Source organism: Athene noctua, chromosome 17 (assembly GCF_965140245.1).
Source record: "Athene noctua chromosome 17, bAthNoc1.hap1.1, whole genome shotgun sequence".
Taxonomy (NCBI): domain Eukaryota; kingdom Metazoa; phylum Chordata; class Aves; order Strigiformes; family Strigidae; genus Athene; species Athene noctua.
The window spans coordinates 6,736,798-6,762,316 of NC_134053.1; the positions used below are offsets into that span (position 1 = coordinate 6,736,798).

At 36.2% G+C, this 25,519-nt stretch overlaps 1 long non-coding RNA gene across 1 annotated transcript in view; it reads right to left on the bottom strand.

The window, feature by feature from the left end:
• Positions 1-15,131: 15,131 nt before the first annotated feature.
• The window catches only part of LOC141967514 (uncharacterized), a 118,005-nt gene continuing 107,617 nt past the window's right edge, over positions 15,132-25,519 (bottom strand). The window contains exon 4 of the long non-coding RNA XR_012634706.1: positions 15,132-15,417. This is a non-coding gene — a long non-coding RNA (uncharacterized LOC141967514). The remainder of the gene's footprint in view (positions 15,418-25,519) is intronic.

The following is a 25,519-nucleotide window of genomic DNA, read 5'->3' on the forward strand; positions in this document are numbered from 1 at the left end:
CACACACTGTGTTAGCATTTGTTCTGCTTCCCCAGAGAGGCAGTTTCATTTATCATTAACTCCCTGGATGCTGAGTTGACTTGTTTGATAGCCTTAAAAGCAAAGGTTGAGAGTCTGCAAAGCTGCATTCCAGCATGCTGCTTACTTGATATTTTTAGAGATCATCTCAACACTTCACAGCTGTCAAGCTTCTTGATCTTTTTATAGTTTGATTTACATAAATGCAAGTGTGTCTTTCCTCCAAGGAAACATTCAAGCAATTCAAGGCTTAATTGATTCCCAGGCTGTGCAAATGTAGCAAGAAAAGGCTAAAGATGAGAAATTTTACCAATAAGTGAAAGACAGAAAGAAAGTCTGTGTTTATCTGAGAAAACAATTTTGGCAAGTTCTGTAGTAGCTCGGTCAGGAATCTATTATCATAATGCTTAGAGACTACTAAACAAGTTTAAAGTCCAAAAATTGCATTACATCTAAAACCACAAAAGAATAAATAGTCCGATGATGGCAGTTTAAAGCAAATTGCTAATAGATTAAATCATCTGATCAAAACCTAATGCATGCTGTATAACTCCATATTGTAGTCTGTTTCCTATAGCAATCCATAAGGATTTCTATGTAAGGTAAATATCACCATCAAGCTTCACAAATTAGACAGAAAATACAGTCAATAATTTCTATTTTAGGCTCCGAGTACAGCATATCTACAAGATTGAATCACTTGGGGGAAGCTTACTGAGGTTTTACTTGTTTAGAAGGATAAGCAGCCAGATCATGCTCCCAGTACACTGCTCTGCCAATGCTCCATCACTCTGATTTGTAATGCCAATTCCCAGCTTCAGCTAGACCTCAATGCACCTCTCCCCTTTAGAATTACTCTGCCAATTTAATGTTCAATCTTCAGTTCCAGCGGTAACCTGCTAGTTACTCTGCTCTGTCAAAATTCATGGTAATTTTGTGAAAGGACGGATACTCAGCCAAAATTTCTATCCTGCAGATATGTCTCATTTTCAAAACTATAGTGAGAAGAGGGGGGGGGAGAGGGTGAAGCTGCTTTTTGTTCAGTATCAGAACCAAATTTCAGCAGCAAGACATTTTCTAGAGACAGGAATTAAAAAAAGAAAGTTGGAATAATGTAAACAGAGAGTTGTTAATATCTCTGCATGGGAAGGAGAGTCCCGAGCCAGCCTGAAGGGGCTGGCTGTGATGCCTGACAGCCAAGCAGTCCGGAGCAACAATCATGCATGTGGTCCAAGGGAACAAGTGGCCCAAAAATGGTTGGCTGGAAGGATTTCTTCCAGCAGACTTGACCTGTCAGAGCTAACAGAATGCTTAAATCGCACTAAATAAGCATCTTCCAATGAAGAACTGACCTCTTTAAAAAACTTCAAGAGGCTCTAAACACTTAAGCATCACATATCTCTGTTGCTGTTATGACGTTCATGCAACAGCATTTGCAGCAAGTCCTGTTCTGTTTATATTGTATATTCCACTATAATGCTGTCTGAAACTATATTTCAGTTGGATTTTCTTCTTCCCTAGGTTGGTAAAAACTACAGAATTACTCCCTAGAAGCCAATGAATATAGAGTAAGTGTGAAGACAGCCAAAACTCTGCCTCCTGTCTAATTCCAAGTGTGGCTTGTTTACTCTTAGGCTGTTCTTGCTGTTTGCTTTCAGCTGCTATTTGGCATAGGAAGACAGCTCACTAATGGGCCCTTATGAGATGAAAAAAGTATTTAGTGATGGATTGTATTTATTTTGGGTGCACATTCAGAGCTCAGAATGGCTATTTTCTATGCATCTTAATGCAATGGAGGCAGGTTGCTTATATTGTATTCGCATTTCAATATCAATTATTTTTTGGCTTTGTAAACAAGCATTCAGAAGAATTGAATAGTGAAGTATCACATATAAACAGAAGGGGTAAACATATTTCATACAAATATTCTGAGGAACAAAGGCCACATGAAGAAAAAAGCTAAAGATATTATGCTCCATGGATATTATTTTAAATGTAATGACAGATGAGCTTCACAGAATGCTACATGTGACTAAATCTTTTACCTGAAGAAATTGTAACACTTTATGTGCTGAAAATCAGACAGCACATATGTTATACCTACACTGAGAGCTTTTTGCCATGGTTACAGTGCTAACTATACTTCTGTATTATTGTCAGGTAGAACTGTGTTGAATGCTTTTTGTCTCAAGTATTTTGTGAGCATGAAGAAATGCTCTACCAAAAAATGTTATTCTGAATATACAGGTGAAGCATGTGTACAATGGCTTTTTTCCACTCATTATCTAAGAAGTATTCTTAGATTTTTCTTCTGGTCAATCCTTTTTCAAAAATAGTGATGATCAGCAGCACCAAATTAGGTATTACATTTGGAGATACCGCATCAAAACAGTATTGAGTCTGCCTTCTGTCCTCTAAAATTGACTTTTTATTTTCAGACTTCCTTACATCACTGGAGATCTGATTGTTGCAGAGGCTGTTGATGATTCCTGGTGATGATTCAAACTCCTTGACAGTTGATTATTTTAAGTATTTTTTATACTTTAACATTGTTTACTAATAGAAAGGATAGAAAATTACAAAAGTACTAAGAAGAAGCAGTACAAGACAAATCTCTTGCCTAGCAGAACGGTCTCATCAATGTAATTATTAAACAGATGTATAAAGTGAATTTTTCTTGAGACATGTAATTTTAATGTTAACTTAAGAAGAAAAAATATATTAGTTTTAAGGAGATTGAATTTTCCTTATAGTAAAAAAATAATGTAGCAAAGATATTTATTACATCTTGCTCTTCCTTCTGCACTGAGATCAGACATTTCTATTTATAAACGTTTGTTTTGCTGAACAAGAATAAAATCAATCATTCTGTTAGAATTTGACAATTAATTTATCTTTTTGTGAAGAAATATATTTATGAAAGAAAATAACCCCAACCATTAATTTTTGCATCTTAAAATGTCAGAATTAATTGTGCAGATTACTTCTTTTTATATATATGGTTTCTGTATTTATATACTAATATTTTATTCTGTGCATATATATATATATAATTTAATAAATTCAGAAACTGGGAAAGTAATTGCTCCCTGAGAAAAAAAAAAAAGCTATAAGAAATAGAACACACATGTCTGTACTGGAGAGGAAATACATAGATTACCAAGCAGGCCTTTCAAAGGATACAGAAAAGAAAGAACAAAGTTAGATATTTTTATTCAGTTAGAATTATCAGGATTTTGAGGGTACAGCATCATCGAAATATGACCTGAAAGGAGGTTCAAAAGTGTCATGCAGTCTATCTATTTTCCTCCTACTCAGCACTTCATCTAGTCCTCTCTAGCACCCCTGGCAAACACTCAGCAATGGCATTAGCTACCACTGGGTGTTTCCCAAACTGACTAGGCATCTTCTTTCAATAGGTCTTATATTTTGGAAGGTTTTTCAAAATTACATCCTTCTCAGTGTCAATTAGACTGATTTCATCCTCTTCTATGTTTAGAAAACATGAAGGAAGAATTGCCATTCCTTTTCACAGTATTCTAATCTGCAAAGGCTGTTATCAGATCTGCTGTCAGCCTTCTTTTTATTTAACTGTTCTAGTCCTCGTAATTAATGATTTTGTTGTTTTCTTTAAAAATGTCTATTTCTCATTTTCCTCCATTCTTTATTAAAAGCATGTATCCAAAAAGAACAACCAAGATAATGTGAACTAAATTTAACCAATAAGAGTCTAGTGAAACAAAGGGAAAACTGTTATAAACCTTTTTTCTGTAAATTATTTTTATTTTGGATTACTGCCAGTTATGTACCATAGTTTAGAATGATTATTCTGTGAGAACATTCTAACTCACTTGAAGTTAGCTTTTTATGATACACACTTTTTAACCTTTATTCAATAATTTATATCTGAATGTTAATTATTCAGTGGGTTATTTTACCCACACAGTTTTCAAGAGAGCTATTAATTGGATAAATTATGCCTTAGAAGTGTCAGAGAAGTGACACCTAGTACTAGCCACTTTCTATCAGATGCATTGTTCTACAAGCAGATAAATACCTGTTTGACAAATGCATGTTAAGAAGCAGCTTAGAAGGAATTGCATTGTCTAAAGTTTAATGAAATCTTTAAAATTGAGGTCTAGAGATCATCACAATTATTTCCCATCATCTATTTTTACAAGACCTGCAAAGTCAAAACAGGAAGATAGGAGCTTATCTCACAATTAACCTTTTGTACTAAACAGTATAAAAGTCCGCAGAAAGAAGAAAATTCCTTCATAAGCATTCTGAGAACATTTAGATCACCTTCAGTGTCTAATAGGGTTGTTCTGTTGTCACTCTGAAGGACACAATACCTCAGCGAGACATTTGGCAGGCAGTGGGAATGAGCAAAGCCTTCTGTGATAGAGCCACCTGCAGTAAAAACATCCCAGTGAAAATCAATATTCTGGTGAAAAATAATGCACTATTTTTGCAGTTACACATAAAATGGACTTTTCTGATTCAGAGGCAGCTTTTGGTTGTCTCATGACCCATGGAAGAAGTTGCAATTTTTTTTCTCACTAGCTTTACCAGACCCCTTTGATACTTATTGAAGAGAAAACAGATTTTACCCAATCTGTGTTGACAAAATTAGTTAATTAAATGATTAAACACCTTGCTGGAGTTGAGCCACTTTGTTTTCTACATTTCACTTTATCATTACAACTTTAATAGAATTGGTCGTTTTCAGAATAAAAAAAAAGAACATATTTACTTGCTGGAAATGCAAAATGGATAGAGGAAAAATCATGCACTTAATTACTACATAAGATCTGAGCAATCCTGTCTCCTCTAGATCATATACAACAAGATTCTTATTAATATGAAAACTGCAAGGTAATATAATCTGTCTTCTAATTCAGAAATGTTCTGAAGTTTTTTTCTCTATATTTCTGTTTCTTCTTGACTCTATTTAGGGCTGGATCTCACAGCATGGCGGCTCCTGGGACTGCTTAATTGACTACAAAAAAGTTCTGAGAACTATTCATGTAGATGGAGTATATGCAGTTCATCACATAAATTTTGGAGAAGCTTACCACAATTTCAGTCAGTTTCACTCAGATCTTTAGAACAAATCAGTTATAGGAAAATTATCACTTTGGGACAAATATAAACAGCTTTTGCTTTCAAGATTAGTGATAACATCACTAGCTTTTAGATAGGAGACACATGAAATTTTTTCTCTTCAAGCATCTTAAAAGTACTAACAGAGAATTGTACATCTTCTCTGAAAATCTGTTTTTAGACTACAGTTTTCTTGGATTTATGATCCTCTGAAGGAAACTAGAAAGCACAGTGATTTCCTCTCTGGAAATTCAAAACAAATAGATAATATGAACACAACCAGTGGGAGCAGTAAATATGATAATAAGGTCCAGTCTTATTTTAAGTTGAACTTTCATGTCCACAAAATCCTTGTCCAAGGAAGGATGAAATTAAAGCCCTACCATGCTGCCTAAGGGTGAGTGTAAGCCATGGCAACACCGCTGAACACCACTGCTCTTTCTTAATACACATAAGATGAGCAGTAAAAAAGGAGAATAACATCTTTTGATGTCAAGCAGTACCGATGAAAGGAACAGCAGATAGATTGCTATTGGTAGTACTTCAGGTAAAAGCATAGAAAGAGACAGTTGCAAAGAAGTGATACTGGTGAGAAGGAAGAAGGATAGAGAGACCAAAGCAGCCTATAGATGAGTTTTTTCATACACGTTATCTTCAAGACCAGTTCATGCTGTTATCTTTTATAGCCTTACAAATCAAACAGGGTTAGTAGAAACTGGTGCAAAAAAACATTTCAGAAGTGCAAAGTGTTTTTTTCACATAGAAATTATACAAGAACTAAATGTTCATTAAAACGGGAATTCTATTTTATGCTCTTTTTACAACACTTGCAGCCAATTGAGTAGAAACTCTAACAAAACATACTGGTAGTTCACATAGAAAATACGTTAAACAAAGCCCAGCAATGTCTTGGTACCTAAAGGTAGCATTTACTCTTAGATGAAAGTTGTAAACAAAAGCAGATACTGGGGGCCTAACGCTTCTCTTCCTCTGACCAGAGAAGTACAGGAGTGATTCAAATATGCCTCAGCATTCTCATAATTCTAGCTCATACAGAAAAAGAGATGTTTCTGAGAAAACAGAAAGGGTCAAAACATGGGCTATAGTCAAATATACCTTCATTTTTCCACAAAAAGAAACCCAGTCTGTCTTGGACATTGCCTCCTCCTGCTTCCAACAGGAACATCTGAAGAGGATTGCCTTAGTGCTGTCCCTAAACTTTGGAGACCTTTCCTCCTTCTGAACAGTGTGCAGCCTTTCCTCCAGAAGACTGCAAAGTGGCACAGAAATCCTTAATGTTAGGTCTGCCTTACACTTGGCCAAAGAAAAGGAAATGTTTGGTTAAAAACCATGTAACAAAGCTGAAAGTGGAGCCTTCTCTGCAAGGGTAAGTTTCAGACTGGAAGCAAATCCACTCCGAATTTTCCTGTGTCCAGAAAGACTTCTCCATCAACAAGCAATTATTCAATTAAGAGTAAAAGTGAAATGATACCTGTGCCAGGCTTTGCTGAGGTCTCTGTGGAGCCGGGACATTTTGTTCTCTTCTTGTCAGAAGTTGTAATACAGATGTTTGGCACCTGAATTGCATTTTCGGTCTCATCTACTTCCTGATTATGTTCTATGGAGCAATCTTCCTTTCTGCTTTGTCAACAGTTTCATTAATCAACACTTCAACCAAACATAATAATAGATGGATTATTGCTCTTTGGTCACCTTGTAGCATCAATAAGCCATCACTGAACATCATGATTTTGAATTTAACTCTGATTCCTTCTTGCACTTAGTGAGTGTTTAATTAATATATGGCTTCCAAAGGATGCCATCTAATTAACGTCTACAATCTAATGTATTACTAATCTAAATAAACAAAATGCATTAAATTACTCCACTGGTTCAATTTAATTTTCCAAACCAAGAAAATATATACGTGTATCTTGATATCTTTACATAGTAATTTGGTTACTTTCAGTCTATGTTTAAAGGCAAAGAATCCTCCACTATTAAGGTAGTTCCACTGGTATCTCTGCAGAGACTAGAGATGGTTTTTATTTGAGTCTGTGTTTTTCCTCACTGTTACACAGAGTATCTGCCACTTTGAATCCCAGAGCACAGACACTAGGTGAGAAGATTGCTCTTCGTCCTGACACATTACTCCACTGCTGTGGCTATTAGTGTATTCAGTTTTCTTAAAGCTGCAGCCACTCCCTTACAGCAATGATTGGAGGGGGCAGTGTAACCTACAGCCACAGTTTGAGACAGACTAGCTCTTCTTCTACAGCTCAAGACATGATCCAACATATTTTTTCCATGGCAATCTATAGCAGTCAAACTTTAAACAAGACTTAAGGCCAATCCATAGAAGCATTTGGGCACCGAATCCCCAGTGAGATAAACAATAGCTAAGTGCCAATGTGTCTCTACTGCCTAGGTGATTGTATGGACATATTTGAAATAAAACATAATTCAGACACAACCCTTTGAAATATAAAGGATAGAATCTCCTTTAGATTCAACATGAGGAGAAGAACATGTTTTCTAGAAGAGGCACAGAAGGATGGGAATGATCTTATGGAAAAAAAAGTCTCTCCTAATATAGCCAGTAAACAAAACTATAAAAAGAGACAGAGCATTTTGGTACTTCACATTATATTATTTTATGCAGAGAATGTGTTAATCTGTAGTAAAATTAAAGCAGTAAGAAACATGTTCCAAAATTATAGTCCTCTTTATGATGTCATATTAATGCAGTAAGAATACAAGCAATACAATCATTAATACATTCTGCTTTGGGGCCCCCAGCATCAGAAGGACATGGACCTGCTTGAGAGGTCCAGAGGAGGCTACAAAGATGCTCAGGGTGCTGGAGCACCCCCCTGTGAGGACAGGCTGAGAGAGTTGTGGGGGTTCAACTGGAGAAGAGAAGGCTCCAGGGAGACGTTATAGCAGCCTTCTAGTACTTAAAGTAGGCTACAGAAAAGCTGAGGAGGGACTCTTGATCAGGGGCTATAGGGATAAGATGGGGGATAATGGTTTTAAACTGACAGAGGGCAGATTTAGATTATATGTAAGGAAGAAATTCTCCCCTGTGAGGGTGGTGAGGCCCTGGCACAGGTCGCCCAGAGAAGCTGTGGCTGCCCCCTCCCTGGCAGTGTTCCAGGCCAGGTTGGACAGGGCTTTGGGCAACCTGGGCTAGTGGAAGGTGTCCCTGCCCATGGCAGGGGGGTGGGACTAGGTGATCTTTAAGGTCTTTCCAACCCAAAGCATTCTAGGATTCTATCATTATATTAGTCACCTCACAAAATCAATTCAATTGTATTTTCATATTTGTATAGGCTATCTAAATAATCTGCTGTTCATAGCAATTTACAGAATTTTAATTTTATAGATATCTATCTGCACAATTTCAATTTTTATACATATCCATTTTAGCTCTATGTAACAATCTAGAAAGCTGACAATTCTATTGTTCTCAGGCATGTGGAATTGAAAAGGAAGGACACGTAACAAAGGATACATAAAAAGTATCTGAAAAAGAGGAAACAACGAGAAACCGCTGAGCCCTTTGTCTCAGCAGCCCATGTGCCATTAAATACTCCATATTTATTCCCTGCCATATCACCGATGCTATGATGAGGCCTGTACCATTTTTTTCTATATTGGTTCTATCCTGGTATATCCTTTGGTGCAGTATAAGAAAGACCTTAACATGCTGATACTTCTGACAGATCTATTTAACTTTTTTCAGGGTTGTCATCTCATGTATACAGCCTTGTTGCGATACCTGACCAACGCCTGGAAACTTTTCTTGGCATTTAAATCAGATTTAAGATGCTCCCTTCCACTTATTTGCATCCTAATCCGTAAGTCTTTACTTCCCTGTGGAATTTATTGCCATCCTTTACCCCTACCACATCTTATCACTTTCCATATGACAAGACCGTCCTTTTCCTTCAAATCCCTATTTACCTACCTTGCCTGGACTAATTTCCTCACAAATCATCACTGCTTACCTGAGAGGTAGCTCATGTAATGGCTCTCTTGTATATAACTTCAGTAAAAGTCACTGAAGGAAGAAGGAAGACATGGTTTTAAAAGCTTCTAATAATCTTAACATTCAATTTTAAAAGTCCTGATATTCACAAAGCTCCTAGCAATTCCTCTCTGACAGCTCACTTTGATTACGTATTAAGCTGATTGTCTGGCACATGACTCTTCCAAAAGCACTAGTTTGGAAAAAAAATATTCATAATTACTTGTGATACTGATAAATACCTCTAAAATGACTCTCGACAGACAGTGAGCATTTGTTTGAATTCTCAGTTCTGCATTCAGTAATTGCATAAATAACCAGATATAAATAAATCCCAGCAATAAACAAATTCTCTTTCATCAAACTTTAAAAAGATATTGGTTTTGAAAATTAACTGAAGGGATTATTGTTATTATAGACGTTTGCTTGTCAGGTAATATGTACCTTCTCTGCCAAATGCTTGCAAAGGCCAAATTGCATGTATTAGGTATGATTCTTAATTTATCTGTGAAAAATTTTATGTGATCTCTCCTTTCCTAAATATATAGGTGAGAATGAGTTAATTAATGCCTATCAGTCTGAAAATGTTTTGTTCATTGTTTTTCTGAACATACTCTAATCAATATTAGCTATAAACATACGGGTAATTCATGTAAAGAAATAATTCTTGCAGGTCTTAGACAAAGTCTAAGATAGAATATCATTAGACAAAGAAATAAAGTAATTTTTTTTAAAGTTTTGACATATCAAAATAGAACTTTAAGTATTAATTTTACACTAGCTTGTGGTTTGGGATTTTTCTTCCTAAATATTAATACTGAGCTAAATAAAATATAATATGCAATGCCTTGTCTATGAAAACATGTACTCAACATCTACTCTCTTAGATTAACTATGGATTGTTAGTCAGAGTTTAGTCAGAAAGAAAAACTATTCCAATGTACATCATGAAAAAAAAAGCAGCATAGTAAGTTATTTCGCCATAGCTTAACAAAATAAATTTTAAAAAAATTTAAAAGGAAGAAAAAAGAGAAACACAATTCTTTACAGTCATATAGGGAAAATATTCTCCACTCTTACACCAATGATGGACACAGAACAAACTCCTAGGTGCATACCTGATGTTACTATGTCAATCTCTAGCACGTAGTAACTAGCAATGAATCACTTCGATTTTGCAAGAATTTTCAGCTAGTCAGCAGTATTGACCCTATATCCATTGTTTAAAGCAATGTCTTCTGTGCTTTGATGTTTCATCAGGCAAGGCTTTAACTTTGTAGCCATCAAACCTCTGTCAATCCACTGCCCCTCTAATAGCATCCACATACCCACTACACTAATTGCCAAAAGAGTAATCAATCTGAACAGAAAAACAATCTTTTGTATTTCTATTACAAAATCAGTTCCATAAACTAAGAAGTGACCAACTATCTTACCCTGTATCAGGTTCTGATTAGTATTTAAATGGAAAATGTTGTCAAGTCAGAATGGTCAAAACTCAATGAAAATTTCATCCAAGTTATAATAGATTTTGTTTCCTTTATCTAACTACAAAACCAGAAAATTACAGTAGTAAGCCTCTAACTGAGAGAAATTAAATTAAAAATCAGGCTCTGTGTAAGAATGGTTGTACTGGTTTTGGCTGGGACAGAGTTAATTTTTCTTCTTAGTAGCTCGAATAGTGCTGTTTTGTCTTCAGTATGGGATTTGGTATGAGAACAATGTTGATAATACACTGATGTTTTCAGATGTTGCTAAGAGATCCAGGACTTTCCAACTTCCCATGTCCTGCCAGTGTACAGGTGCACAAGAGGTTGGGAGGGAGCACAGCCGGAGCAATGGTCCCAAACTGGCCAACGGAATATTCCATATCCTGTAACGTCATGCTCAGTATATAGAGGAGGGTCAGCCAGGGAGGATTGTGGTTTGGGGATCTTGGCTTTTCTGGGAATGGGCCGGTGATCAGTCAGCAGGTTGCAAGCAATTGCATTGTTCATTACCCATTTGTGTTTTCTATTATTGTTATTATTGTTTATTTTATTTCAATTATTTAACTGGTTTTATCTCAACCTACAAGTATCCTTACCTTGGAGTGTTCACCATTGGATACCAAGTATCCAATTCCCTCTCCCATTCCCTGGGTGGGGAAAGGTCAGTGAGTGGCTGTGTGGTGCTTGGCTGCCAGCCAGGTTTAAACCACAACAGTAGTGTAGAGTGGGAAAGCCTCTTTCAGAGGACAGAGAGGAATCAACTCTAAGAATACTTTCAAAGTCTTTCTCACCCAGCGAAAAAGAGGTAACCATGTTCCTGGAATTAACCAACTTCAGGGATTCCCAAACCTTTTACCTTAGTGTTCAGCAATGTATTTTGGTTTTGTTTGGGAAGAGGTAAAGTTCAACAATGAAAACTGAAGACTTGCAGGACAATTTACATGTTAAGTCTCAATATATACCTTGCATATTAATCCCCTTGTCAGAAAGGGAACATTAATCTAGGTATTTGCAGCCCATCAGGGAGTGCTAAGTGCCCAATTACACAGCAACTTCTACACAATACTAATGTCCCACTGACAAAACACCATTCAGAATTTTTCTGAGTGGTGCTAGGAACCATTCAAAAAACGGTCTTGTGCTTTGCTTCTCCACATATTGGTACAAATCACAGGTTCCTTTTATAGCATGAGTGATATTTCACTCATGATCTTCAGGAAAAATAGAGTGACTACTATCAGCAGAAACTGCAATGACAAGGTCACAACGATTTAGAAATTATTTCAATTATATTTCCTAGGGTTATACTGTTTCTTTTGTAATGTCCTACTAACCTTTAAAGAAATCATACATTTGTGAAAAATAGGAAGTGGCTTGAGGAGAGGAACAGTAGCCACAAATTTATGTATTATTTAGGGATCTACTTCTCAAAGTAAAGGAACTGGAAAAATTAATACGTTCTCTGCTTGCGGTTTTTCATCGGTAATAATACATCAGGTTTAATAACAGCAACCCAACACTACCATAAAGTTCAATTCATTCCTGTTTGCAACAGGTTTTTTGGCAGCTTTGGATGAATACTTCCATGTTGTGGATGAGTGTTTTATGATCCTGCCAATTTGTCCTGAATTCTGATTTATGATCACTCAAAGTGACTTAACAGAGTTTGATGGCAAGGTTCATTCTATTACTTACTGCATGAAGGAAACATACAAAGGAAAATCGAGACAAAATTGATTTTGAATGATATACACAGAGATTGGAGGTGCAAAGAGGTAAGGGAGTAGCTCCCATTGAGTCATGAGGTTCAGAATGGACCCCATAACTCCTGATGGAGATTAGGTGTGGCTGGATCCAGCCCTAGTTCCAGACTTGGTCAATGGCTTATATCTAAAGGATTATATGTGCTTATGGCTAAAGGATTATATGTGTACACTCAGTTCTTTATATCACTTTGCTAAATTTTCAAAATTTCATCATGCTTATTCCCAATTCACTTACCTTCTGTCCAGTTTTAGTTTGTTCTGAAGTTCAAACCCTTCAATCTGGGTGTCTGATGTTAGTTTTCTCTGAAGTTCGAGGTTTCCCAAAACAGACCTTCAGGCATCAGATTTTATATGAATAAATAATGTAACAGAGTGGTACAGCAGCAGGGTCAGCTTGAGCTGGTGCCTCTGGAGAGGGGTCAACCCAAATAAAGGAATCCCTGGGGAATTATACCCTTACAGACTCTTCAGTCACCACTCACATACTCTCTTCATGTGCTTTCCATGCACCCAACGGTAATACTGGTCTGAGCTTCTGACACCTGACACCTTATTAGGTTCCTTCACTGTCTTCAGACAGGTCATTCATTACCTTGTCGAGTTGCAGGTGCTGTTGATGGTTGTAGCCTTGAAGCCTCCTTATCTTCTGATTTACACTGGCTCTGGAGGCCCCTGTTTTGACTAAGTAGGTATATGTTCAGTAAATCCAAGTGGAAATTTATACTTTGCAGCCTAAGGATTCAGCAAATCTAACTACTCATGCTAAGTAAGGTAAAGCTAAGCATACTAAATCATATAACTCTATATATAACACTATAACTCTAAGTGATTCGTTCTATTTAAAACTTATTTAAGCTAAATGATTAATATCTCTTAACACTGAGGCATTCCTGCTGAAGGAGAGAGTTGCCAGGCATGCAGTTCAGTTGCCATCCAGAGAGAAGTCAAATTGGGCTCATCCACTGATCTGTCATTGGTAAAAGATCATGTTGCTTCAAGGAGCAACCTTGAGAGGCATCCCAGGGGATCAAGGGGAGATCACTGCCATGCAGCCACACTACTTACCAGTGTGAGCTCAAAGAAGGCTCACTTAGGGTGTCATATTTATGGGATAAAGTGGTTGGCTCTTAGTCAGATTGCATACAATGAGAGAGTATGCATGAGACTGCTTGTCGTTCTGCTCCTCTGTGGCTTTCCTAGAGGAGTTCTTGGCCTGGCTACAGCTCAGGCCTTTACTTCTTCTAGAGCCTGTATTAATCTGCTGCTAGTTTGGTTAAGAAGAGCACATCGAATTCATCTGTCACACTCCATTAAAGGCAAAAGTAGTGTTCTAAAACATTTTACTCCTAGCAAAACTTGGCAGAGGGTGGAGCAATACCTTGGAAAACATCTCATGTGTCCCTCAGTTTAGGCAGAGGTAGGTCTGCATACCAACTGTCTGTTCTGTACACAGACACAAAACAAATAGGGCAAGGCCATGTGCTACAATACCATATTGGCATCAAATTCTCATTTAATTTTTAACTGCAATCAGTCACCCAAGTACATTTGTGGCCTAGGTCTAAGTGCTCATATTTATTCCAGCAAGCTGGTCCATCATTCAAAAAAAGCAGAACACTGTTTACAAATATAACCTATAGATGCTGCCATTACGTTTATCTCAAAAAGGTCTGAGAAAGGGAAAATTCACTGACCAAGGAAATAGACATCAGCAGAGAGGAAAGCTGACAATATTGATGATATGCCTTTGGGCAAGAAAAAGAGGTTCTTCATCATCTTTCAGTGTGCCTGAGGCTTCTAGCATGAAGCACAGGAAAGAAAGGCTAGAAAACTTTCATTACTGTTTTACACAATGCATTTCCTTTCAGCTGAAAATGGTGAGAGGGACTGAAACAGCTACCCCTTCCAGTAATAGATATTTTTGCTATCTAATATACGTCAATATAAATGATAGCTATAGTCAAATAAACTGCTGAAGCATAAAAGAATTCAGGCTTGGAAAAGGATATTTTTGCCTGTATGAAACACATCTGGCAGTCCTACCTGAAAAGAAATGTGTATCTATATACAGGGGGAAATCATGGCAAGGTACGATGTTATATTTCTTGAGGGTCTTTTCCAATCAAACATTAAGCAATATGAGAAACTCAGAAGTCTTCAGTTCCAGGGTTTTCTCACTCCCACCTTTATATTGTGACTATTAGACCACGTTCTTATATTCATTTATTTCAGACAAAAATGCATCTTTTGTTTCAATACTGTCAATATGGAGCTTTAACTGTTTGGACATACGTCTTCCCTGGCTATACTATTGCATTTTATGATTTTTAAAAAGTTGGATTATTTCACTATGCTTAATGGGCTTCTAAAGGAGTTATGGTGTAGTATTATTATTGGTTTTGTATCCCTTAAAGCCATGAATCTGTAGCATTGTTTTTTTAAAGTATTGTTTTTGCTAAATAATGGCAAAAAGTAACTATGTGTTTCCTTCTCCTTGGAGGGAAAAGAGTTATGTTGTTTTTGTAATTCAGGAAATGAAATGGATTCTTCTTTCCTCACTGTATGTAGAGGCTACAGAAGTGTCAAAAATAAGGTTCAAAGTCAAAGTCTGTAGTGACACTGCTAGCTCAACTGAAATCAGGAGATGTTCCCATTCAGAGGAACAGTGATTTCATCTCCGGATTCTCTCACCAAATCAGCATCAGATGTCTTAACCTCTCTGTGCCTCAATTTTCCCACCTACAAAATGATGGCAAATGACTGATGACTGCCAATCGACAATCTGGCTATCCTTAATCTTTCAGAACATCTTGTAAACTGTGCAGAGGAAAAGTATATTTTTATATCACAGACATCATAAAAATCCCAAGATATCTAAAGACACAACAGGTAAAATCCCTTTGACTTCAGTGGGAATTGTTCATTCTTGATGAAATATGGATGATGCACGGAAGCCTCTTGGCTGTTAGAAGTGGCAGTGACTCATCTGCATCTGCTCGGATTTCACCTAGAGAGGAAAAAAAAATTTATTTTTTTTTTTAAGTATTTTAACGTGGATATGAATGTTCTGAATCTAGTATTAACTGGAAAACATTTCTGAATTAAAACTAACAAATTTCACATTTAAAGACATTCTCCAATGATGAAATTCACTTAAATTACAGAAGGAAAACAAAAATATTCTGTGTTAATATTAAGTTAATTTATAGTATTGACTGGTGTATGAAAATTATACTAAATGCTTGATTTTCTTGTTCTCTTCCCTAAGCATCTGCTGTTGGCCTCAGTTGTGACGTGGACCTTTGTCTGATCCAGTACCACCATTTATGTGTTCAAATCATGTGACATAAATGACAGCAACATTGCCACTTTGGTTTCCAAGTGCACTTGACTTCAACTATGTTTAGCGTGAGACTGCCAAATTCTCATTTGGTCATGACTTACAGTGGTCACCACAGTAATGTCTATATGCTAGATCGTTAAGAAAGCACATACGCCACAATTCACAATATATCAATGAAATTGAAACTGCTTTCATCAAGACTTTAAAATCTTGTGGACTCCAAAAAGTGTTTGAACACTTGTACCCTTGGAGAAAATGCTTGTGATGCTCAATATCAGTCTCTTAAGATGCACAAGAAAGCATAATGAATGAATCATTAACTCTGGTTTGTTCTGACTTTAAACAGTTCACGTCCATGGCTATTGTTAATTTTGGCATGTAATTTACTATATATGTATTATATTTCAGCATGTTAAGTAGCTTTTTGGAATGCAAATCTTCTGACCTCAAGATTTTGCAGGTAAAATCCAAGAAAATATGACCTTTATGAAAAACAAAAGAAACTAAGTTATTCAGTAGCTAAATCAAACTCTTAAACAAAAAGCTTCATGGAAGTTTAAAGTGAATACAAAGCTCTTTTTAAATTAAAGGTCAACACCAAGAACTCTCTGAGAAGTAAAATTAAAATTCAGCAAGAGCAATAATAAGTTTCTAAATGTTCCTTATTTGGCAAGTATTTTAATGTTAAAAAGGAAAATGGAATCAAGGGAACATCTTTGTGCCTGAATTTCCACTGAGTAAACAAGCAAATGATTTATTGAGCTTTGTCTCCTTAGATCCTGGAATATATGTGAGCAATGTTTGATCTCTGTGAAGGAATCCACTTGAACTAGATAAAAATATTCTTACTGTGCAGACTGGTTATAAAGATCTGTCAGTGAGGTTTGTCTACTCTATGTCCCTCAAGCCATTAGTCAACCGGACCATCCAACATTTGTCAGCCTCATCTGGACTTCATTTACAATCAGTAGAAATTGTTCCAGTGCTCCCTGTAGCTAAGAAAAGCCTATCTGGCAGATGAACTTTTCTGGTGTTAAATCACTATTTAACAATACCTAAACGTGCATTCTAGTTTACATTCTGAAAGATCCCTTTATTTGGTAAGGGTGCTTACATGAATAAATGTGAACAGGTAAATTCTGTGTGGAAATTGAGACACAGAATTCTATATTTTTATTATTTGCATATGGAAACACAAAACCTAAACACCATAATAATGTGTGACAGTTGTTCAAAAGCATGTCAAAAGTGAAATGAAAGAATATCAAACATTGGATTCACTCAGTTTCTTAGATTCACTTAATTTCTAAAATATTTAAGTACAGTCATTTACTCTGGATACTTGATGAAAAATAAATCAACTTTTCATATTGTTGCACATCATTTCGGAACAGCAGAGTTATTTAAAGCCACATCCTTATAGGGCAGATTGTCTTTCAGACTACTGAATAAAAAATGTAAAAGGAAGGTATAGCAAAACCAAGGAGAAACAAAAAAATAGAAAATTTGGATCAATTTCTCTGTTGTTTTAGGTATATAATATTTCACAAAGTATTCTAAAAAAATAATTACTTATTGGTAATGCAGAATTTCCTTTCAGATTTTCAGCTCGAACCCACTTTGAATACCCATCTACAAAATCTATTCTGTATCCAACTGCATTACCATGTATTGCTGTCTATCAAAGAGAGTCTTCCTGAGAAGCGTGTTTTCAGTGGCAGGCAGCATCTGCTGCTTTGAAAAAGCAAGGTACGTTCTTTCTTCTTGTGTGCATTAGCAGGTATAAAGGCTTTGAAAGCAACAGTCATTCCTGAAGGAGAAAGGAACACAGCCTACTCTGCCATCATTATAATAGCTCTGGAACAGAGACAAGTGTCTGTGTACTGACCACTCAAGAAAACAGGAGAACAAGGAAACCTGTGTAAAATTTGTCACTATTTTGGTTGTGCTTGATTTTACAAAGCAACTCTCCCAGTTCTATTGATTCCTGCTTTATTTTGAGACTACTTGGGAGCTGAGCAGGGGGGAAAAAGAAAGCCATTGCAGAATTCCGTAACAGATACATATATTCTTATTCTTTCTCAATCAGATCCCAGCCAGGACTCGAGCCACTCTGCAACTGCCGTGTGACAGAAGTCACAAAGGAGTTAGTGGGCAGAGTGTGAGGTCAAAGATCTAGTCAGGCTTTTTTTCCCTTTGGCCTTCCTTTTAGCACCCATGTTCATGTGGCAAATGCCACTTCTCTCCAGTTACCACCACTAATTTTTTGAATTGCTGCTCAAAAAGGCCTTCTATCAGAGCAGCCGAAATTCATATCCATGAAGAAATGCAATGATTTGCTAGCCAAAAGGGAGAAATAATGATTGTAAGACAACCAGAATGCTGGAAGAATCACGGTCACACTGTTATCACTGTGTGTTATTCATGTGACATGTATAAGGAAGCATGAAAGAGATTTTGAAAGTTAAGAGTTAGGTAAGCAGTAATAAGGCTTAAAACACAGTCCTTTCCAACTCCGCAGATTCCCTGTAGAGAACATGACATGATGTTTTTCTAAGCCTCTCACAAAATGCATTAATACAAACGTGAAATTGTGGTTTAGTGAGATTTAAGTGCAGCATTGCAAGCCAGTAAAGAATGACAACTTGATTTATAGTAGTCAACTTAAGAAATATTATTGTTCGTATTGGGGAATACATATAAAACCTTATGCACTCTATTTTTCATGATTCACATGTACCACAAAACCAGAATTAATCTTAGACATTTTTTATTCCAACATCGTGTAAACAGAATGCATCCTGCATCAAATTGGTTTAATGCATAAGAAGTATGCAGAAGAACTTGCTGTATCTCCCTGAAACAAGGGGAATACAAGAAATGGCTTTTATTAACACAGACGAAAACAAATTAAACATATTTAAGAAAACATTAAGAATACCGATCTTAATCTAAGATAGAAAGCTATAATGATTGTTCCAATTGCACCCAAATAGGTGCAGGTGAATCTAGATACATTGTGGTTTATGAAAAAAAGTCAAGCATTATGTATTTGTGATGTTTGCTGGTATGAAACCGTTCCTCTTCCATACCTACACATTCTGCCTGTTCCCACCTGTGAACTCCAGCCATTGTCAGTCAGACCCAGTTTGAATATGTTAAGCCAGTGGAAAACTAATCTCATAAAGAGTGAACAATTTGCATAAAACTTTTTCTTGCTCTGTCTAATTTTATGCTGACTTGGCACAGTAGCGTCTCAAGCAGCAATGAGCTCAGCCTAGCATCCCTGGGACCACATCCTTAACCTCCCTGTTTGGAAATCAGTCCATCTCTGCCCTGCTAATATGCACAGAAAAGACAAGAGTTCCTGCAAAAGGACTGAGAGATGAACCAAATGAAGCAGAACAGGAACCTGACCGTATTTCCCCAGTTCCAGTTGAGCGCACTAGAGCATTATTAGCTACTGTAAGAATGCATTTTTTCTTCTCAACATTTTATCCTGGACCTCAGACACTCCACCTATTAAAATTTTTCTTCAGCTCATATTTCTGTGAAACTTTTTCGCTTTCAGCAAAACAGCACATCCATCATAAAAAAACTATGTTTTGTTATTTTAATTAGCTCTACTCTTGACAGTACAACTTCACCAAACACAGACATACATATCTCCCAATCCTCAAGAATTTTAGTTAACTTGAAAGGGCTCAAGAGTGCAAGACCCTCTTCCCGTTTAATCCAAAATGGCTTCAATTTATATGCCTCCAGAAATTACAACTCCTTAAGAGGCTGGTATATTTACAATGTTGAAATAAAGTGAATGACATTTAAAATTTTAATAATCATAATTCAAGTTAATTATGTAAATATTATTTATCAACATTTAAAGGTCTTGGTTGTGTTTGTTTCCTTTTTGAGTGAGGGGACAAGGTTGCTTAACCATTGTCTTATTTATGAACTTGATGTATGAAGGAATTTAGTCCTGCGTATACACCAAAATTTGCAGAAATCAGCTGCTTGATATGAAACAAAATTATCTTTACATCAAAATAATACAGGTCTTATTCAACCAAATTCTGACTTATGCAGAGAAATATCTAAATGGCAATATGATGCCACTATTTGATGTTATCCTTCCAATTATTACGTTCACATTACGGGAACAAATCAATATTTTCACTAGAAAAAGTGACCATGGTTTTTATCTGGCCATCTCAGGTAAAACAGTTTCATTGTTTTTGAAAACATTTGTTAAGAAATGAAGAAGTGACAAGAATAAGACAATATCTGAAACAATTTTCCAGAGCCTATGTATTTGCCTCACATATCCCTGATTAAAGCAATTTGTAACCTATGCATAAATATGAGTATAATTGAAATGTATGACCTTCAAAATATTATTACATATTGATTCTGCCAATTTATATTGTAAGATGAACAAGAATTTTGCAGTAAATTGCACTATTATTGCAATCAAATATTTTAGTTTCAGAAGAAACAAAGGTTTAGAGAAACAGCTAGAATAATTGAGCTTATTCAGATAGGAGATTCTGGATGTGTTATGAATGCAAAGCAGCCTCTGATTGCATAACGCTTAACACAACAATCATAGAAGTAATTGATTTCACACTTCTTCTAGGTTTTGTTTCTCATTACCAGGCAAAGGCAGTGATCATCTCATTTCACTTCAATGCAAGAAATGAAAATTGTTGCTAATTAATAAAAAAAATCTTTAATAGTTTCTTAGATTTGTAATTTTCTGGATCTCGTAAATTTTAGAAGTCCTCAAGTTGCAAACCATCTTCTCTCATAACTGTATAACTTTTATTTTCTTTATATTATCTACTGAAAAGATGATAAGAATCCAAGAATAAAACCTGAGTTTGCCATGACAACTGCTGTGATAAGATATCCACATATCTGGGAAAATTATCCTTTCTTGTAGTTATAAGTGGAATTGCTATTAAAGTGGAGTTAGCCTGGGTAGAGAAAGGGGTAAAGGGGTGGGGAATAAAGAAGGAAGGGACAAGTACTACTGGTAATAATGGTATTTCAATAACAGAAGAAATTAAAGGGTAAAATGTGTTTGAATTGTTTAACCAGTTCTGCTGCCAATGAAACTAGCACATTTCTTCCTTAAAAGATAGCATATAAAACTGATTTAACAGCTTCATATCAATAAAAATATTTTCCTTAACCCTGGTGGGCCCTGGAATGGCATTACAAGAGCAGATCTGAATTTACACAAGTCTGGGTGGTTTAATGGCACAGTACGTCACAGTGCCTATGGTTAAAGAGTCTTCTTCCCCATATCCTTCATACTGCATCTGCATTCACTCCTAACCTGCTCTTACTTCATTTTCTTAATCTATGTCTTGCCAGGTACACCTGCCAACATCTGATTAAGCTGAAATATGAAGCATTTGTCGTAAATGGTGTATGACCAGGAAAATAAATCTTGTGTCAATATTCTAGGTTTTCCTTGGCAGATCAGATTCAGCCAAACACTGACACACAGCTTCAATTCCAGATATGCTTCAATTCAGTAGCATGTGCCTGAATCTGGGCGTGCTGTCGGGATTTTTAGGAGCAGCAATGCAGGGCACACAGCTGTGTGCCTCTCCATCGCCCCGGAACATTCCAAGGCTTTGGAAAGCCCTACTGTTCACCTACAATACAACTGAAGCACTTCCTTTGCATTTTTAGAGACATAACATTAATTCTGTTTAATGCAAGAAGATCACATTTTTAAAATAAACTTACTTAGTAGTACTTAGTGACCTGAATGGAGAAGGAAACTGTACTTAAGTTTCACGTTAAAATATAAAAAGAACACAGTAAGATTTAGCAACTCTGTTTTTAAATCAATTGCTTTAAAAAATGAAAAATAAATTTTTTAACTGGCTTGGGGTTTTTTTTAAAGATCCTTCTAGAAAAGTTAAATAAGGAAATCCTCTCTTATACTCGCTTATATTCAGGGAGTCACTGCAGATACATGACCAGATCATCATGCATCTGCTTTAAGAGAGAGCTATTACTTTCTGTTCAATGCCAAATGTTTTCTATCCTACACAAGAATTCTTATCAAGAATACATGTCATACAGCCATAAACCTACACAATGCAATAGCAGTCATTTGAATAACTATGCACAAATATTTTGCCAAAATACAACCTACTGTGTCACAATCTTTCAGGCAATGGCACATTTTTCCACTGAATATAGAATGTGATTGATAGTGGGTTTCCTCAGAGCATTATCTAGTCTTTTCTTCCTGTCACCCCAATCCTACAGGGGCTGGGCATATATTACTGAACCTATTTTGTGTGCAGACTTTAAAATCCATCATAAGCCTGTCTGTTGATGAGTTGTTTCGCCTGTTGTAAGATACAGAATCAGGAATGACAAAACTGATATCTTTTTATGCTGAAAACAGGAGAAAGAATCGGTACAATACATCTCAACTCACTTTACATAAGCTATCATAGCATTTTTTAAACAGCTTTTTTCTCCTTATGATTATGTGAATGGCCCTGCAGTATCAGTATTTTCACTTTTCTTTAATAAGACATTGTTTGTAGAGAACTTTTTCCCCTCTAGAAGATTCATGCCACAATTCCTTATGGCATGAACAGCCTTTGGATAATGCTGTAATTATCATGAGCTACATTTTCCCTTTGCACTGCAATGGTAAAACATGTACTGCTAAAATTCTAATATGTAGCTCCAAGACAAAGGAAAGATGAAGCAGAGCTTTTAAACTGTAGAGCGCAGTTCATTTATGTTATTTTTACAAGATAAAGTAAAAGAATCAAAAAAAACAATGCAAAAAGAGGAAGAAATGAGCAGCATGAACAAGAAGAAAACCAGCTTTTCAGTACTGTATGTACAGTTTCGAACTGATTTCAATAACACAGAAAAATTGTGTTGTTTTATGACCAAGTTTCCTCAGATATACGCTAATGGGAAAGTAGATAGTTCCCTTCTAAAGAAACAGTTGTCTTCTAACATCCTTAAATAAAGCTTGCTTTCTAAACTTAACTTCTACGATAGCTGATATTAACCTCTGTCAGTGTCAAGATAAATGGGCCTAATCTTATCCAATATACTAATTCTTTGGTTCCTATTCATTTCAACCTAGCCAATCTACAAGGTTATGGGAAATCTATTTTCTGTTGCTTTTCAATATTGATTAGTAATCATTTTTCAGGTATATAACGTAATGGGAAATCAGTAACTAAATCTTAATTTTATCCTTTAACCTTGGGGCATCAGTGTCAAGGTAGTTAGGTGATTTTCAAGTTCTTGCCTGCTGTGATTTTTGAGCTCATGCATATGGTGATTGAATTAATACCTGGCAATACTTGCTCAGCCAGTGGATCAAATTATAAACACAGAATTGTCATTAAATTTATACAACAAATATCCAAGTTTTCCTGGCTGTATCACATCAGCTTCTGTTATCAAATATAGAAGAATAACTTAAGTCAGGGATATTCAAGGCATCAAGAAGTAGTGATCATAAAGCATATGACTGTGCCTTTATGGATTTCTGCAAATTAGTAACAGTAAATTAGTATAGTCAGCAGGGATTTAATTCTATTAAGCTAAAAGTTATGAGACTCAGTCAATATGCAGAAGGTATACTCAGTAGTTAGAGAGACTGCAACAAAAGATCTCTGAAGTTTTTCTTCTATTGACTGATAGCATGATGTACAACCTGGTATTCACTTATTTATCATACTAGTTATTAATCTGACCTCATAAATACTGAAGAATGAATTATGAGGACTCAGAGTAGGTTAGAAATATAGTACAGATGGAAGACAGAGTAAAATGTACCCTAACACCCATTCTAGGAGGAACTAGAGTTTGGCAAGAGACAGAAAAATGCTTTCTTAAATAAAAATCCCTTTAAAGAAAAATGTTATTCAGCAGCCATTAGAAGGCAGTTGAACACTGACACACAAGATGAGGTGCTATGCTAACAAGACTGAAGGGTATGGAACGCAAAAAGACTGATGACAGTACCAGGCATGTCCTATGTAGGAGGATTATTTTGGTGTATTCTGAGTCATTTATGCACATCTGGGTGATTTTTTTCTACTATTTAACTGAGGATTAAAAATCCTCAACTATAGGTGAAGAACATTTTGGTAGTTTGCAGAGACCAGTCAAAACCTGGAAGGCCACTATGTGAGGTTCTGCAGGCAGCTAAACATGTACAAGCAACAGAAAGTGGAGGCAGACAACTATCTCCAAACAACTGAAAGTAATTTTGCTTGTTTGGTGTTTACCTGTTTACTTCTGTCACATTTCAGCAGTGACTTTTGTGATATTGATACTTGCAAAAACTGCCTTGCAGTTACAAATGTCATTTTATAGTGTTTACATAAGAGTCAGCACTGGGAGACCATTTCGGTACTTGGGTGTTTTGGCTGAAATAATCAATAGGAGCTTGTTTTGGCTTGTAGATAAAAGATCTATGTCTGAGCTTCTGGACATTATATTACATTATAAACCACAGTGGTGGTTCTGTCAGAAGTTATACTTTGCTTTAAAAATAAAAGCCTTATGAGGCGCTGTAAAAGGAAAATGTTGAAAAGTCAGATTAAAGTAAGAGAGGCAAATGAAACATCTGCCGAGTTTATTAGTGACAGGGGGTGTAGGGCTGAAGAGGGAGTAGACTTCACTTCAGTAATATAATTTCAAGAGAAGACATTTAAGAAGTGACTGCTCAGCCTAAATGGGGCAAACATGGTAAAATAAACTACCTAAACGATCACTCTACTACAGATATTAAGTATAAATGATGTCCTGTAATATGACATGTATTTTTAATGACCGTCCTCTGGTCAGCCATAACAGTTTCATAACAGATGTAGCTTATTTGAAGAACATATTATGGAAGAGAGGAAAGATCTGACCTTCATTTAGCTAATATGAAGGTAACATTTCCTATGGAAAGTACAACCAAAGTTGCTTTACTTATTTCAGATTACAAAGAGAAATGATTAAGAGATGTAGCAATTCAAGGGAGGCAAAGCTACTCCACTGCGGTAGGGACAAAGACGCCTATGCCCAGGCTTGGTGGAGCAGCACCTTGTGGAGCCACCTGAGCAGGCTGTGGTGAGTTATCTCTGGAGCCAGAAGAACCAGGGCTGCCTCAGTGTGGTGCTTTGACTAATTATCCTTCCAGGGAGGCAGAACTAATTACCTTGGCTTGAGCCCAGATGGATATTGTTTCCAGGGCTCAGGGTAGTAGCTCTGCATGGTGCTGCAGTGTGCTGGATACTTTTGTATTCACTTGATTATCTATACCATGACATTTCTTGAGCTAGATAAGCATATCCTACTTGATAACTGGTGGAAATGCCACAGAACTAACGGTGCTGAGAATACCAAGATATTATTTGTGGAATAGAAAAATATGTATTTACTGTAGCTATAAGATTAAGTCAGTCAACAGGTATAGCCATCAGCACATCTTCTCTAGGACTGATTCTAAATCAGATTCAATATCAACTATAGTTTTTATTATAGAACCTTATTAACATCAAACCAAATCACTTTAAAATATTTTTGCCTTCCGGCACCATATTTGGTAAATACACTTCCTCCAGGAAAACAAATGTAAGTACATAAAGATCTGTGCACTAGAGAATTTCTATTTAAAGTTATATTTCTTCTTTCACATTGAGACATTCAGTCTGGGTTTTAAATTGATTTCATCTTGCTGTTAAACACAAAAAATATTTCAGCCTTGAGG